We start from the raw sequence: 19,964 nt of genomic DNA, 5'->3' as shown, positions 1-19,964 counted from the left end.
TTATTAATTTAGTAACTAATTTACTAAATTTAACAATTAATAGATTAATTATAATTCAAATCTTAATGATTTATTAAAACAATTATGTATAAAGTAAATAGATTTAGTAATTAGAAAAATAATAAATTATATTTATTTAATCAATTATATACAATTATTTATGAAAATTATTCAAATTTATTAAGCAAGAAATTTAATTATTAATAATGTATATTTATATTAATAAAAATATTATATTCATTAATTATACTAAATAATTATTATTTATTATTTACTTAATACAATTTGGATTAATTGTATTAGTTTAATAAGGTAAATATTTATAATTAATATTTAAATTATAAATATTAATAATTATTTTAATGAATATTTTAATAATCAATTTTTTAATTATTATTTTAATAAATTAATAATATTATTATATTATTATTACTAATAACATATATAGATATTATAGTATAAATATTAATTTATTAGTAATTTATTATTAATTAATTTTAATAATTTAAAACAAATAGTATACAAATTATATTAAATAATTTGACTTTTAGTTATATTCAAATAATGCCATAATATTATTAAATTAATACAATAATAATTGTTTATAAATTATTAGTCCAAATTATCATTAATATAATAATTGAATGGAAATGTTTATCGTTATTAATAGCTAATAATTATAAATTAATATTATAATTATTATATATTAAATAGTTTTGTTATTAAACTATTATATAACAATTATATAATGATTTATATTTAATAAATATTATAAATATAATTAATAATTTTATAATACTATAAGTAATGTTAATATTAAATATATAATATAATATATTAAAATTAAATAAATAGATAATTATTATATATTTATATAATTATGTATAAATCAAAGTTCTAATTAATTAATCATAATTATTCATGATTTTAAATAAAATAAACATTAAATTAATATTAAATTATAATAATCAATTAAGTCATGATATTAAAATTAAAATTTAATATTGATTTATAATATTCATATATTCTAACTATATCAAATAATTAATAGTGAATTGGGGAACCTTTATTATTAATTTAAATTAGATAATTGAAATATAATTAATAATATAATAAATATTAAATTAAAATAATTTGTATTCATTAATTATAATATATTTATAAGTATAATTATTTAATTCTCAAAGTATATTAATAATTAATATATAAAGTAAACAATTATGGAGATTAGAAATAGATAATTATTCAAATAGTCATAATTATTTGCACTTGTTTGATAAACAGATTAATTTTTTAAATCTCTTATCATAATGATTTGAAATAGATAATTATTCAAACATTTATAACTATTTGCACTGGTCAGGCCAATTGATTCATTTTTTAGATCCATTGCTTATTAATTTCAAAATATTGATAAATTAGTATTACTTCATTCCGAATAAGACTGTATGAACATAAATAATTATTTTATAACAATTCAAATGGTCATAATGATTTAAAATATCTAGTTATTATAATATTAGAAATATCTATTAATAATCTATAGATTACCTGTATATATTAATTATTTGTATATAATTAAAATTATATAAATATTAATATATTTAAAATTATTCCAAGTTAAAATTTAATTATAGTTTTAATAATTATTTATTAAACCCAATTATTGGATAATTGTTCATTAAATTTATCAATTAATTAAACAAATTATATATTATAATTATTACAATATATTTAATTATATATTATAAAATAGTTAAATATTTATTAGTTTTAATAATGTAGATAATTATTATTCATAATTTTATAAGATTTAGTAATATTTAATTAACAATATATATTAAATAATAAAAATAAATCTGAATAATTAATGATTATTAAATTGAATAGTTAATTCAAAATATGACTATTATTAATATTAATACTAATAAAATAATTATATTAAAATAATATTCAATTAATTAATATTTAAATTTATTAATTGATAAATTATTATAATAATTCTTAATTTTTAATATTACTATTAATTATAATAATAATTATTAGTTTCATTATAAAATTGAATAATTATCCATAATCACAATTTGATTAGTAATAAATAAATGAACGATAATTTTAAATTTAACAATTAATTAAAATTTTAATAAGTAATAATAATTAGACTATTAGAATCAAATAAGTTTATTATAAATTTCTATTATACTAAACAATACTATTTATTATAACATATACTAATTTATAATTATTTATTTTTAAACTATATTTATTATTATATAAATTATAAATTATTATATTTATTAAAATTATAACTTTTCAGCCTATTACTAGCTTTCAAATGCCTATTGTTCAAACCTAATCTAGCTAACCTAAGTAAGAAGAAAAGAAGAAAATCAACCAAATTATATTAATATATTTAATATTTATAATTTATAATAATGAATTATAAAATAATTTAACAATTGTATAATTTATAAATTAATCAATATAGTTAATTATTATATTAACTATTTGAAAATATTTAAATTATTTTAAAAATGGATATATTAATTATTTAATTTTAAATAATTAGTATAATTATTTATACTAATTAGATTAATTATATTAAGTTAATTATTCGTACTACAATTTTTAATAATATAATATATGATTCATTAAAATTTTATAATGAATTTGAGTAGTTAAAATTAATTAGTAATCAAATATTATTAGTACTAATAATTAATCTCAAACAATAATTTATAATATAATATATATTAAATTATTAATTGTTTCAAATTGTTATAATTAAAATTTTATAATAATATTAACAATAATATGATTAATTAATAAATTATCAATATGTATTTATTGTTATTATTAAAATTAATAAGATTAATTTAATTTAATAATAATAAATTTATATAATTTATATTTAATTAATGTTTAACGTATCATTTTAATATCATTAGTTCAATTAAACAAATTTCTGTTTATAGAATCGTATTCATAATAAAATAGTGCTAATCTAATAATATTCTGACAATTAATTACTAAGAGATTTAAAAAAATAAATTTGTCTGCCAAACCACTTCAACTAGTTAAGGCAATTTGAAATCGTTATGATCTTTTTATTTTATTGTAAAACAAATTTTTAGCTCATACTAACTTATTTAGAATAAAATAAAAAAATTTATTAATATTTCAAAAATTAATAAGTAAGAGATTTAAAAAATAAATTTGTTTGTTGAACCAGTTCAAATAATCATGACAATTGAACAATTATCTATTTCAAATTGCTATTGCAAAAGCAATTTATATATCAATTTTTTATATGAATAGATAATAAACTATTGATTAATATAATTAATTCTTATCATATTATTCAATAATATAAGTAATTATATAAATAACTTAAATATTTTATGACTAAATAAAAGGTTAATAGTTTTAACTATTTAAACTGGTTCAGCAAACTCATTTATTTTTTAAATATCTTACTATTAATTTTGCATAATAAAATAGATAATTATTCATAAATATTAATAAATTTACATATTAAATTTCATATGTGATAATTAATATCTATATAAAATTATTAAAAATTATTAACTATAATATTATAGTTAATCTGATAAGAATTAACTAATTATATATTAATAAATTAGTTATAATCTATTTATATATTTAAATAGAAAATTTGTATTTATACATTGAAATATTATAATAAATGTTATAAATACATACTTAAATTAACTAAATATAGATAATATTCTAAATATAGTTATATGTTAGATTATAAATCATTATTATAAATATTATATATTATTTTATTATTAATCATATTACTATTTAGAATTTATTTAATAATTAAAAAATAAATAACTATTAATTATTTTTATAATTAATTATAATCTATTAATACTTACCAAATGACTATAATAATAATTAATATTAATAAAGTAATAACTATTAATATCAATTGAATTTATTTTTTCAATTAATAAATAATTTTTATAAGACTATAAAATAGATTCATTAAATAGATAATATTGATATAATTTATTAAAATTATATATAATATTTTAATAAATTAAAATTATTGATAATTTAAATAGTAAATAAATATACAACTATTTATAATATTAATTAATTAATATTATGGAACTTATATAAAATTAATGTACTTATTATTTATGATACTTATTAAAATATACTTAATTAAATAAGTATATTTTATTAACTTATAATTAATTATAATATTAATAGTTATTATAAATTTAATTAAAATAATATATATTATTACTATAATTGTTTTAATTATAATTAAATTTACAAGTTATTAAATATCTATTATAAAAATACTTATTAATATAATGAATATTATTATATTAACAAGTCAATATTATAATTTTAATTATTATAATTAATACTAATTAATTTATTATATAATACTATTTCGAGTTAATACTAATAATTATTAAGTTATAACAAATTTATAATTTTTAAATTATAGTTTATTTTTATATTAATATTAATATATCCAATTATATATTCAATAAAAATATAATAATTTATTGTATATGTTAATATATTTTAAAATATATTAATATTTATGATAGTTAGATTTACGCTTAATTATAATATTTTAAGATTATAAAATTATTAAGTAAAATTATATATAATTTCTCTAGTGATATAATTATAAGTATTATTTTAATATTATTAATATTTATTAAATATCAAATTTATAATATAGTTTATAAATATTATAATTTTATTTGTAATTTATTTTAATTTAATAAATAATTAGATAATAAAGTTATATATTATTTAAATTATTTTAAATATAAATTCTTAATATAACTATATTATTATAATAATATTATAATTTTAATAGTAATATAATTTTTAATTAAAAAAATAGATATTAATTTTAATAAACAATAATAAATGTTTACAAATAATATATCAAATAACATTTGATAAACAATATCATTATATAATAATTAATAATATAAATTCAAATATTATAATTAATATACTTTATTAATAGTTATAAACAATATATATTAATCAGTTTTAATTTATTTAATAATATTATTTATTTTTTTAATTAATATATTGATTAATATTATTAACTCTAGTAATAAATCTGATATAATAATTTAGTTTTAAGTATAACGTAGAAATTAAAACATAATTAAATAAAAACAAATAAATTATTTAACTTGTTTATTTATTATAATATAATAACTATTATTATTTTAAAATATTATATTTTATTAATATTCCAAAATTTAATAAGTAAAAATTTAATTATTATAAAATATTTTATTATATTTATATGTTATATTAAATTAATATTAATATTAATTTATTATTTAATAATTATTAAATTATTAATCGATAATTTATAAATATTATTATAAATTTATTATAATAAATATAACTATATAAATTATCTTTAATAATATTAAAATATTAAAATATTAATATTATTATAATACTATAATACAATTAATAAATTATTATAATTATTATTAATTATTAAATTAACTATTTGATTTATTTTTAAAAATAGTTATGGATAAATAATTTAATCTTAGTGAACTTAAATATTTATATAATACAAACTATTATTATTAATAATTAATAAATTAATTAATATTAATATTAGCAATAAATTATAATGATAGTTATAATTGATAATATATCATTAAAATAATATTTAAATATAATTATTAACTTATTATTATTAATTAAAATATCAAATATATTTATATATAATAAATTAATTTTTTTAATCTTAATAATTATATTATGATACTATAATTATAATATTTATAATATTATCTAATTTTTACTATATATTAATATTTATTATATATAAATAATAAATTTATATCATATTAAATATATAAGAAGGTATAACCAACTCCTTTCTAGAAATTCTCTAACTGACCTTGTATGTGTCTAGGGGCCTTGGAACCCTCTAAAATGTATGTAAGAGCCACACACTTGGCTCCTTAGTGACCACTTGTGAACCGACAAGCTACTCAAGCACATTTGTACATAGTCGCATTGTTCCAGCAATAGAAAGGATCTTGTATTCTTTATTAAACCAACATTTAAATATTAATTAATAAGTAAATGTATTCAAATATTATTATACTAATTAATAATAATATTAATTTTTAAATATTTATAATAATTATTAATATTAAAAATAATTAAATGATAGAGATCAATCATTAATTAATTTTAAAATATTTAAATTTAAATATTAATCATAATTTATCTATTAAAAATATTTATTAATAGATATTAATAACTAAGTGGTTATATTTTTTAAAGCTGGGCAGTTTATTTTCTTATTAATTTTAAAATTAAGTATTAGTCAAAAAAGCCATATAGATAATAATTATGATAATTAGTCAAAAATTAATAATAGGTATGATAATTAGATTTTTAAAGATTTATATTAAAACTAATTACCAAAAATCAAATAGATTAAATATTTTAATCATAACAATTTTAAATAGATAATTGTTCAAATAATCATAACTATTTGAACTTGTTTAGTAAATAGATTTATTTTTTCAAATCTCTTACTTATTAATTTTTTGAATGTTAATAAATTAGTATTTTTTTTTTTTTGTTTTGAATAATCTTGCATGAACAAAAAGAATTGTTTTATTATTATAATAATATTATATAAATATTAAGTAATATATAATAAATTATAAATAAACAAAAAGTAATTATTTATAGCAATTGTTTAATATTAAATTAATTATATTATATAAATTTAGTAAACTATTCAAATAATAGTACTAATCAAATTTATTTTTTAATTTAATTAAAATAATTAAATATCATTTAAATATACGACTATTATAAATTAGATTAATACTTATTAATTATTTTCATAATTCATTATAATATTATAATGTCCATTTGAACAAACAATGAATTTATTAATATTTTAAAAATTAAGAAGTAAGAAATTTAAAAAGTAAAACTATTTGAACAATTATTTATTTTAAGTCATTATGACCATTTGTATTGTCATAAAATAATTATTTCTGTTCATACAGTCTTATTCAGAATAAAGTAATACTAATTTATCAATATTTTGAAATTAATAAGTAATAGATTTAAAAAATGAATCAATTGGCCCGACCAGTGCAAATAGTTATGACTGTTCGAATAATTATCTATTTCAAATCATTATGACCTTTTGTTTTATCATAAAATAATCGTTTCTATCTGTACTAGCTTATTTGAAATAATATAATTCTATTTTATTAATATTCTAAAAATTAATAATGGATTTAAAAAATGAATCTGTTTATCAAACAAGTACAAATAATTATAACTATTTGAATAATTATCTATTTCTAATCGCTATAACCTTTTGTTTTGTCCTAAAATAAAATTTTCTATTCATACAAGCTTATTTCAAATAAAATTATACAAATTTATTAATATTTAGACAACTAATAAGTAAAAGATTTAAAAAATAAATCTATTTATCGAATAAGTTTAAATAATTATGACTACTTGAATAATTATTTATTTCAAATTGTTATGACTTTTTGTTTTCTCATGACACAATTGTTTTTCTTCATAAAAGCCTATTCAGATTAAAATAGTATTAATTTATTAATATTTTAAAAATTAATAGCTAAAAGATTTATTATTTTTTAAATATGTTAATTAATTAGTCAAAATTAATTGTATATTTGTTATATATAAATATAAGAATTATAATAAAATATAAATAACTGTTAGATATAATTTAGAATAATATAAACGATTTATAATATATTATAAGTACTTATATGTTTATAATTTTATAAGAGATTAATAATATAAACAAAAACATTTGTTTTTAATTATTATAACTAAAATCATTAGAATAATTATAATATTTTTTAAAAATATAAACTAATATTACTATCTAATTAATAGAAATATATTATAAATAATTAATATATTTAATATTATATGACTATTAATTATATTTATTAATTTAGTAACTAATTTACTAAATTTAACAATTAATAGATTAATTATAATTCAAATCTTAATGATTTATTAAAACAATTATGTATAAAGTAAATAGATTTAGTAATTAGAAAAATAATAAATTATATTTATTTAATCAATTATATACAATTATTTATGAAAATTATTCAAATTTATTAAGCAAGAAATTTAATTATTAATAATGTATATTTATATTAATAAAAATATTATATTCATTAATTATACTAAATAATTATTATTTATTATTTACTTAATACAATTTGGATTAATTGTATTAGTTTAATAAGGTAAATATTTATAATTAATATTTAAATTATAAATATTAATAATTATTTTAATGAATATTTTAATAATCAATTTTTTAATTATTATTTTAATAAATTAATAATATTATTATATTATTATTACTAATAACATATATAGATATTATAGTATAAATATTAATTTATTAGTAATTTATTATTAATTAATTTTAATAATTTAAAACAAATAGTATACAAATTATATTAAATAATTTGACTTTTAGTTATATTCAAATAATGCCATAATATTATTAAATTAATACAATAATAATTGTTTATAAATTATTAGTCCAAATTATCATTAATATAATAATTGAATGGAAATGTTTATCGTTATTAATAGCTAATAATTATAAATTAATATTATAATTATTATATATTAAATAGTTTTGTTATTAAACTATTATATAACAATTATATAATGATTTATATTTAATAAATATTATAAATATAATTAATAATTTTATAATACTATAAGTAATGTTAATATTAAATATATAATATAATATATTAAAATTAAATAAATAGATAATTATTATATATTTATATAATTATGTATAAATCAAAGTTCTAATTAATTAATCATAATTATTCATGATTTTAAATAAAATAAACATTAAATTAATATTAAATTATAATAATCAATTAAGTCATGATATTAAAATTAAAATTTAATATTGATTTATAATATTCATATATTCTAACTATATCAAATAATTAATAGTGAATTGGGGAACCTTTATTATTAATTTAAATTAGATAATTGAAATATAATTAATAATATAATAAATATTAAATTAAAATAATTTGTATTCATTAATTATAATATATTTATAAGTATAATTATTTAATTCTCAAAGTATATTAATAATTAATATATAAAGTAAACAATTATGGAGATTAGAAATAGATAATTATTCAAATAGTCATAATTATTTGCACTTGTTTGATAAACAGATTAATTTTTTAAATCTCTTATCATAATGATTTGAAATAGATAATTATTCAAACATTTATAACTATTTGCACTGGTCAGGCCAATTGATTCATTTTTTAGATCCATTGCTTATTAATTTCAAAATATTGATAAATTAGTATTACTTCATTCCGAATAAGACTGTATGAACATAAATAATTATTTTATAACAATTCAAATGGTCATAATGATTTAAAATATCTAGTTATTATAATATTAGAAATATCTATTAATAATCTATAGATTACCTGTATATATTAATTATTTGTATATAATTAAAATTATATAAATATTAATATATTTAAAATTATTCCAAGTTAAAATTTAATTATAGTTTTAATAATTATTTATTAAACCCAATTATTGGATAATTGTTCATTAAATTTATCAATTAATTAAACAAATTATATATTATAATTATTACAATATATTTAATTATATATTATAAAATAGTTAAATATTTATTAGTTTTAATAATGTAGATAATTATTATTCATAATTTTATAAGATTTAGTAATATTTAATTAACAATATATATTAAATAATAAAAATAAATCTGAATAATTAATGATTATTAAATTGAATAGTTAATTCAAAATATGACTATTATTAATATTAATACTAATAAAATAATTATATTAAAATAATATTCAATTAATTAATATTTAAATTTATTAATTGATAAATTATTATAATAATTCTTAATTTTTAATATTACTATTAATTATAATAATAATTATTAGTTTCATTATAAAATTGAATAATTATCCATAATCACAATTTGATTAGTAATAAATAAATGAACGATAATTTTAAATTTAACAATTAATTAAAATTTTAATAAGTAATAATAATTAGACTATTAGAATCAAATAAGTTTATTATAAATTTCTATTATACTAAACAATACTATTTATTATAACATATACTAATTTATAATTATTTATTTTTAAACTATATTTATTATTATATAAATTATAAATTATTATATTTATTAAAATTATAACTTTTCAGCCTATTACTAGCTTTCAAATGCCTATTGTTCAAACCTAATCTAGCTAACCTAAGTAAGAAGAAAAGAAGAAAATCAACCAAATTATATTAATATATTTAATATTTATAATTTATAATAATGAATTATAAAATAATTTAACAATTGTATAATTTATAAATTAATCAATATAGTTAATTATTATATTAACTATTTGAAAATATTTAAATTATTTTAAAAATGGATATATTAATTATTTAATTTTAAATAATTAGTATAATTATTTATACTAATTAGATTAATTATATTAAGTTAATTATTCGTACTACAATTTTTAATAATATAATATATGATTCATTAAAATTTTATAATGAATTTGAGTAGTTAAAATTAATTAGTAATCAAATATTATTAGTACTAATAATTAATCTCAAACAATAATTTATAATATAATATATATTAAATTATTAATTGTTTCAAATTGTTATAATTAAAATTTTATAATAATATTAACAATAATATGATTAATTAATAAATTATCAATATGTATTTATTGTTATTATTAAAATTAATAAGATTAATTTAATTTAATAATAATAAATTTATATAATTTATATTTAATTAATGTTTAACGTATCATTTTAATATCATTAGTTCAATTAAACAAATTTCTGTTTATAGAATCGTATTCATAATAAAATAGTGCTAATCTAATAATATTCTGACAATTAATTACTAAGAGATTTAAAAAAATAAATTTGTCTGCCAAACCACTTCAACTAGTTAAGGCAATTTGAAATCGTTATGATCTTTTTATTTTATTGTAAAACAAATTTTTAGCTCATACTAACTTATTTAGAATAAAATAAAAAAATTTATTAATATTTCAAAAATTAATAAGTAAGAGATTTAAAAAATAAATTTGTTTGTTGAACCAGTTCAAATAATCATGACAATTGAACAATTATCTATTTCAAATTGCTATTGCAAAAGCAATTTATATATCAATTTTTTATATGAATAGATAATAAACTATTGATTAATATAATTAATTCTTATCATATTATTCAATAATATAAGTAATTATATAAATAACTTAAATATTTTATGACTAAATAAAAGGTTAATAGTTTTAACTATTTAAACTGGTTCAGCAAACTCATTTATTTTTTAAATATCTTACTATTAATTTTGCATAATAAAATAGATAATTATTCATAAATATTAATAAATTTACATATTAAATTTCATATGTGATAATTAATATCTATATAAAATTATTAAAAATTATTAACTATAATATTATAGTTAATCTGATAAGAATTAACTAATTATATATTAATAAATTAGTTATAATCTATTTATATATTTAAATAGAAAATTTGTATTTATACATTGAAATATTATAATAAATGTTATAAATACATACTTAAATTAACTAAATATAGATAATATTCTAAATATAGTTATATGTTAGATTATAAATCATTATTATAAATATTATATATTATTTTATTATTAATCATATTACTATTTAGAATTTATTTAATAATTAAAAAATAAATAACTATTAATTATTTTTATAATTAATTATAATCTATTAATACTTACCAAATGACTATAATAATAATTAATATTAATAAAGTAATAACTATTAATATCAATTGAATTTATTTTTTCAATTAATAAATAATTTTTATAAGACTATAAAATAGATTCATTAAATAGATAATATTGATATAATTTATTAAAATTATATATAATATTTTAATAAATTAAAATTATTGATAATTTAAATAGTAAATAAATATACAACTATTTATAATATTAATTAATTAATATTATGGAACTTATATAAAATTAATGTACTTATTATTTATGATACTTATTAAAATATACTTAATTAAATAAGTATATTTTATTAACTTATAATTAATTATAATATTAATAGTTATTATAAATTTAATTAAAATAATATATATTATTACTATAATTGTTTTAATTATAATTAAATTTACAAGTTATTAAATATCTATTATAAAAATACTTATTAATATAATGAATATTATTATATTAACAAGTCAATATTATAATTTTAATTATTATAATTAATACTAATTAATTTATTATATAATACTATTTCTAGTTAATACTAATAATTATTAAGTTATAACAAATTTATAATTTTTAAATTATAGTTTATTTTTATATTAATATTAATATATCCAATTATATATTCAATAAAAATATAATAATTTATTGTATATGTTAATATATTTTAAAATATATTAATATTTATGATAGTTAGATTTACGCTTAATTATAATATTTTAAGATTATAAAATTATTAAGTAAAATTATATATAATTTCTCTAGTGATATAATTATAAGTATTATTTTAATATTATTAATATTTATTAAATATCAAATTTATAATATAGTTTATAAATATTATAATTTTATTTGTAATTTATTTTAATTTAATAAATAATTAGATAATAAAGTTATATATTATTTAAATTATTTTAAATATAAATTCTTAATATAACTATATTATTATAATAATATTATAATTTTAATAGTAATATAATTTTTAATTAAAAAAATAGATATTAATTTTAATAAACAATAATAAATGTTTACAAATAATATATCAAATAACATTTGATAAACAATATCATTATATAATAATTAATAATATAAATTCAAATATTATAATTAATATACTTTATTAATAGTTATAAACAATATATATTAATCAGTTTTAATTTATTTAATAATATTATTTATTTTTTTAATTAATATATTGATTAATATTATTAACTCTAGTAATAAATCTGATATAATAATTTAGTTTTAAGTATAACGTAGAAATTAAAACATAATTAAATAAAAACAAATAAATTATTTAACTTGTTTATTTATTATAATATAATAACTATTATTATTTTAAAATATTATATTTTATTAATATTCCAAAATTTAATAAGTAAAAATTTAATTATTATAAAATATTTTATTATATTTATATGTTATATTAAATTAATATTAATTTATTATTTAATAATTATTAAATTATTAATCGATAATTTATAAATATTATTATAAATTTATTATAATAAATATAACTATATAAATTATCTTTAATAATATTAAAATATTAAAATATTAATATTATTATAATACTATAATACAATTAATAAATTATTATAATTATTATTAATTATTAAATTAACTATTTGATTTATTTTTAAAAATAGTTATGGATAAATAATTTAATCTTAGTGAACTTAAATATTTATATAATACAAACTATTATTATTAATAATTAATAAATTAATTAATATTAATATTAGCAATAAATTATAATGATAGTTATAATTGATAATATATCATTAAAATAATATTTAAATATAATTATTAACTTATTATTATTAATTAAAATATCAAATATATTTATATATAATAAATTAATTTTTTTAATCTTAATAATTATATTATGATACTATAATTATAATATTTATAATATTATCTAATTTTTACTATATATTAATATTTATTATATATAAATAATAAATTTATATCATATTAAATATATAAGAAGGTATAACCAACTCCTTTCTAGAAATTCTCTAACTGACCTTGTATGTGTCTAGGGGCCTTGGAACCCTCTAAAATGTATGTAAGAGCCACACACTTGGCTCCTTAGTGACCACTTGTGAACCGACAAGCTACTCAAGCACATTTGTACATAGTCGCATTGTTCCAGCAATAGAAAGGATCTTGTATTCTTTATTAAACCAACATTTAAATATTAATTAATAAGTAAATGTATTCAAATATTATTATACTAATTAATAATAATATTAATTTTTAAATATTTATAATAATTATTAATATTAAAAATAATTAAATGATAGAGATCAATCATTAATTAATTTTAAAATATTTAAATTTAAATATTAATCATAATTTATCTATTAAAAATATTTATTAATAGATATTAATAACTAAGTGGTTATATTTTTTAAAGCTGGGCAGTTTATTTTCTTATTAATTTTAAAATTAAGTATTAGTCAAAAAAGCCATATAGATAATAATTATGATAATTAGTCAAAAATTAATAATAGGTATGATAATTAGATTTTTAAAGATTTATATTAAAACTAATTACCAAAAATCAAATAGATTAAATATTTTAATCATAACAATTTTAAATAGATAATTGTTCAAATAATCATAACTATTTGAACTTGTTTAGTAAATAGATTTATTTTTTCAAATCTCTTACTTATTAATTTTTTGAATGTTAATAAATTAGTATTTTTTTTTTTTTGTTTTGAATAATCTTGCATGAACAAAAAGAATTGTTTTATTATTATAATAATATTATATAAATATTAAGTAATATATAATAAATTATAAATAAACAAAAAGTAATTATTTATAGCAATTGTTTAATATTAAATTAATTATATTATATAAATTTAGTAAACTATTCAAATAATAGTACTAATCAAATTTATTTTTTAATTTAATTAAAATAATTAAATATCATTTAAATATACGACTATTATAAATTAGATTAATACTTATTAATTATTTTCATAATTCATTATAATATTATAATGTCCATTTGAACAAACAATGAATTTATTAATATTTTAAAAATTAAGAAGTAAGAAATTTAAAAAGTAAAACTATTTGAACAATTATTTATTTTAAGTCATTATGACCATTTGTATTGTCATAAAATAATTATTTCTGTTCATACAGTCTTATTCAGAATAAAGTAATACTAATTTATCAATATTTTGAAATTAATAAGTAATAGATTTAAAAAATGAATCAATTGGCCCGACCAGTGCAAATAGTTATGACTGTTCGAATAATTATCTATTTCAAATCATTATGACCTTTTGTTTTATCATAAAATAATCGTTTCTATCTGTACTAGCTTATTTGAAATAATATAATTCTATTTTATTAATATTCTAAAAATTAATAATGGATTTAAAAAATGAATCTGTTTATCAAACAAGTACAAATAATTATAACTATTTGAATAATTATCTATTTCTAATCGCTATAACCTTTTGTTTTGTCCTAAAATAAAATTTTCTATTCATACAAGCTTATTTCAAATAAAATTATACAAATTTATTAATATTTAGACAACTAATAAGTAAAAGATTTAAAAAATAAATCTATTTATCGAATAAGTTTAAATAATTATGACTACTTGAATAATTATTTATTTCAAATTGTTATGACTTTTTGTTTTCTCATGACACAATTGTTTTTCTTCATAAAAGCCTATTCAGATTAAAATAGTATTAATTTATTAATATTTTAAAAATTAATAGCTAAAAGATTTATTATTTTTTAAATATGTTAATTAATTAGTCAAAATTAATTGTATATTTGTTATATATAAATATAAGAATTATAATAAAATATAAATAACTGTTAGATATAATTTAGAATAATATAAACGATTTATAATATATTATAAGTACTTATATGTTTATAATTTTATAAGAGATTAATAATATAAACAAAAACATTTGTTTTTAATTATTATAACTAAAATCATTAGAATAATTATAATATTTTTTAAAAATATAAACTAATATTACTATCTAATTAATAGAAATATATTATAAATAATTAATATATTTAATATTATATGACTATTAATTATATTTATTAATTTAGTAACTAATTTACTAAATTTAACAATTAATAGATTAATTATAATTCAAATCTTAATGATTTATTAAAACAATTATGTATAAAGTAAATAGATTTAGTAATTAGAAAAATAATAAATTATATTTATTTAATCAATTATATACAATTATTTATGAAAATTATTCAAATTTATTAAGCAAGAAATTTAATTATTAATAATGTATATTTATATTAATAAAAATATTATATTCATTAATTATACTAAATAATTATTATTTATTATTTACTTAATACAATTTGGATTAATTGTATTAGTTTAATAAGGTAAATATTTATAATTAATATTTAAATTATAAATATTAATAATTATTTTAATGAATATTTTAATAATCAATTTTTTAATTATTATTTTAATAAATTAATAATATTATTATATTATTATTACTAATAACATATATAGATATTATAGTATAAATATTAATTTATTAGTAATTTATTATTAATTAATTTTAATAATTTAAAACAAATAGTATACAAATTATATTAAATAATTTGACTTTTAGTTATATTCAAATAATGCCATAATATTATTAAATTAATACAATAATAATTGTTTATAAATTATTAGTCCAAATTATCATTAATATAATAATTGAATGGAAATGTTTATCGTTATTAATAGCTAATAATTATAAATTAATATTATAATTATTATATATTAAATAGTTTTGTTATTAAACTATTATATAACAATTATATAATGATTTATATTTAATAAATATTATAAATATAATTAATAATTTTATAATACTATAAGTAATGTTAATATTAAATATATAATATAATATATTAAAATTAAATAAATAGATAATTATTATATATTTATATAATTATGTATAAATCAAAGTTCTAATTAATTAATCATAATTATTCATGATTTTAAATAAAATAAACATTAAATTAATATTAAATTATAATAATCAATTAAGTCATGATATTAAAATTAAAATTTAATATTGATTTATAATATTCATATATTCTAACTATATCAAATAATTAATAGTGAATTGGGGAACCTTTATTATTAATTTAAATTAGATAATTGAAATATAATTAATAATATAATAAATATTAAATTAAAATAATTTGTATTCATTAATTATAATATATTTATAAGTATAATTATTTAATTCTCAAAGTATATTAATAATTAATATATAAAGTAAACAATTATGGAGATTAGAAATAGATAATTATTCAAATAGTCATAATTATTTGCACTTGTTTGATAAACAGATTAATTTTTTAAATCTCTTATCATAATGATTTGAAATAGATAATTATTCAAACATTTATAACTATTTGCACTGGTCAGGCCAATTGATTCATTTTTTAGATCCATTGCTTATTAATTTCAAAATATTGATAAATTAGTATTACTTCATTCCGAATAAGACTGTATGAACATAAATAATTATTTTATAACAATTCAAATGGTCATAATGATTTAAAATATCTAGTTATTATAATATTAGAAATATCTATTAATAATCTATAGATTACCTGTATATATTAATTATTTGTATATAATTAAAATTATATAAATATTAATATATTTAAAATTATTCCAAGTTAAAATTTAATTATAGTTTTAATAATTATTTATTAAACCCAATTATTGGATAATTGTTCATTAAATTTATCAATTAATTAAACAAATTATATATTATAATTATTACAATATATTTAATTATATATTATAAAATAGTTAAATATTTATTAGTTTTAATAATGTAGATAATTATTATTCATAATTTTATAAGATTTAGTAATATTTAATTAACAATATATATTAAATAATAAAAATAAATCTGAATAATTAATGATTATTAAATTGAATAGTTAATTCAAAATATGACTATTATTAATATTAATACTAATAAAATAATTATATTAAAATAATATTCAATTAATTAATATTTAAATTTATTAATTGATAAATTATTATAATAATTCTTAATTTTTAATATTACTATTAATTATAATAATAATTATTAGTTTCATTATAAAATTGAATAATTATCCATAATCACAATTTGATTAGTAATAAATAAATGAACGATAATTTTAAATTTAACAATTAATTAAAATTTTAATAAGTAATAATAATTAGACTATTAGAATCAAATAAGTTTATTATAAATTTCTATTATACTAAACAATACTATTTATTATAACATATACTAATTTATAATTATTTATTTTTAAACTATATTTATTATTATATAAATTATAAATTATTATATTTATTAAAATTATAACTTTTCAGCCTATTACTAGCTTTCAAATGCCTATTGTTCAAACCTAATCTAGCTAACCTAAGTAAGAAGAAAAGAAGAAAATCAACCAAATTATATTAATATATTTAATATTTATAATTTATAATAATGAATTATAAAATAATTTAACAATTGTATAATTTATAAATTAATCAATATAGTTAATTATTATATTAACTATTTGAAAATATTTAAATTATTTTAAAAATGGATATATTAATTATTTAATTTTAAATAATTAGTATAATTATTTATACTAATTAGATTAATTATATTAAGTTAATTATTCGTACTACAATTTTTAATAATATAATATATGATTCATTAAAATTTTATAATGAATTTGAGTAGTTAAAATTAATTAGTAATCAAATATTATTAGTACTAATAATTAATCTCAAACAATAATTTATAATATAATATATATTAAATTATTAATTGTTTCAAATTGTTATAATTAAAATTTTATAATAATATTAACAATAATATGATTAATTAATAAATTATCAATATGTATTTATTGTTATTATTAAAATTAATAAGATTAATTTAATTTAATAATAATAAATTTATATAATTTATATTTAATTAATGTTTAACGTATCATTTTAATATCATTAGTTCAATTAAACAAATTTCTGTTTATAGAATCGTATTCATAATAAAATAGTGCTAATCTAATAATATTCTGACAATTAATTACTAAGAGATTTAAAAAAATAAATTTGTCTGCCAAACCACTTCAACTAGTTAAGGCAATTTGAAATCGTTATGATCTTTTTATTTTATTGTAAAACAAATTTTTAGCTCATACTAACTTATTTAGAATAAAATAAAAAAATTTATTAATATTTCAAAAATTAATAAGTAAGAGATTTAAAAAATAAATTTGTTTGTTGAACCAGTTCAAATAATCATGACAATTGAACAATTATCTATTTCAAATTGCTATTGCAAAAGCAATTTATATATCAATTTTTTATATGAATAGATAATAAACTATTGATTAATATAATTAATTCTTATCATATTATTCAATAATATAAGTAATTATATAAATAACTTAAATATTTTATGACTAAATAAAAGGTTAATAGTTTTAACTATTTAAACTGGTTCAGCAAACTCATTTATTTTTTAAATATCTTACTATTAATTTTGCATAATAAAATAGATAATTATTCATAAATATTAATAAATTTACATATTAAATTTCATATGTGATAATTAATATCTATATAAAATTATTAAAAATTATTAACTATAATATTATAGTTAATCTGATAAGAATTAACTAATTATATATTAATAAATTAGTTATAATCTATTTATATATTTAAATAGAAAATTTGTATTTATACATTGAAATATTATAATAAATGTTATAAATACATACTTAAATTAACTAAATATAGATAATATTCTAAATATAGTTATATGTTAGATTATAAATCATTATTATAAATATTATATATTATTTTATTATTAATCATATTACTATTTAGAATTTATTTAATAATTAAAAAATAAATAACTATTAATTATTTTTATAATTAATTATAATCTATTAATACTTACCAAATGACTATAATAATAATTAATATTAATAAAGTAATAACTATTAATATCAA

The sequence above is a fragment of the Durio zibethinus genome, chromosome 18 (genome assembly GCF_047325235.1).
Source record: "Durio zibethinus cultivar Kanyao isolate XHJ-2024 chromosome 18, ASM4732523v1, whole genome shotgun sequence".
NCBI lineage: Eukaryota > Viridiplantae > Streptophyta > Magnoliopsida > Malvales > Malvaceae > Durio > Durio zibethinus.
Note: the sequence above shows the minus strand (reverse complement) of the source record.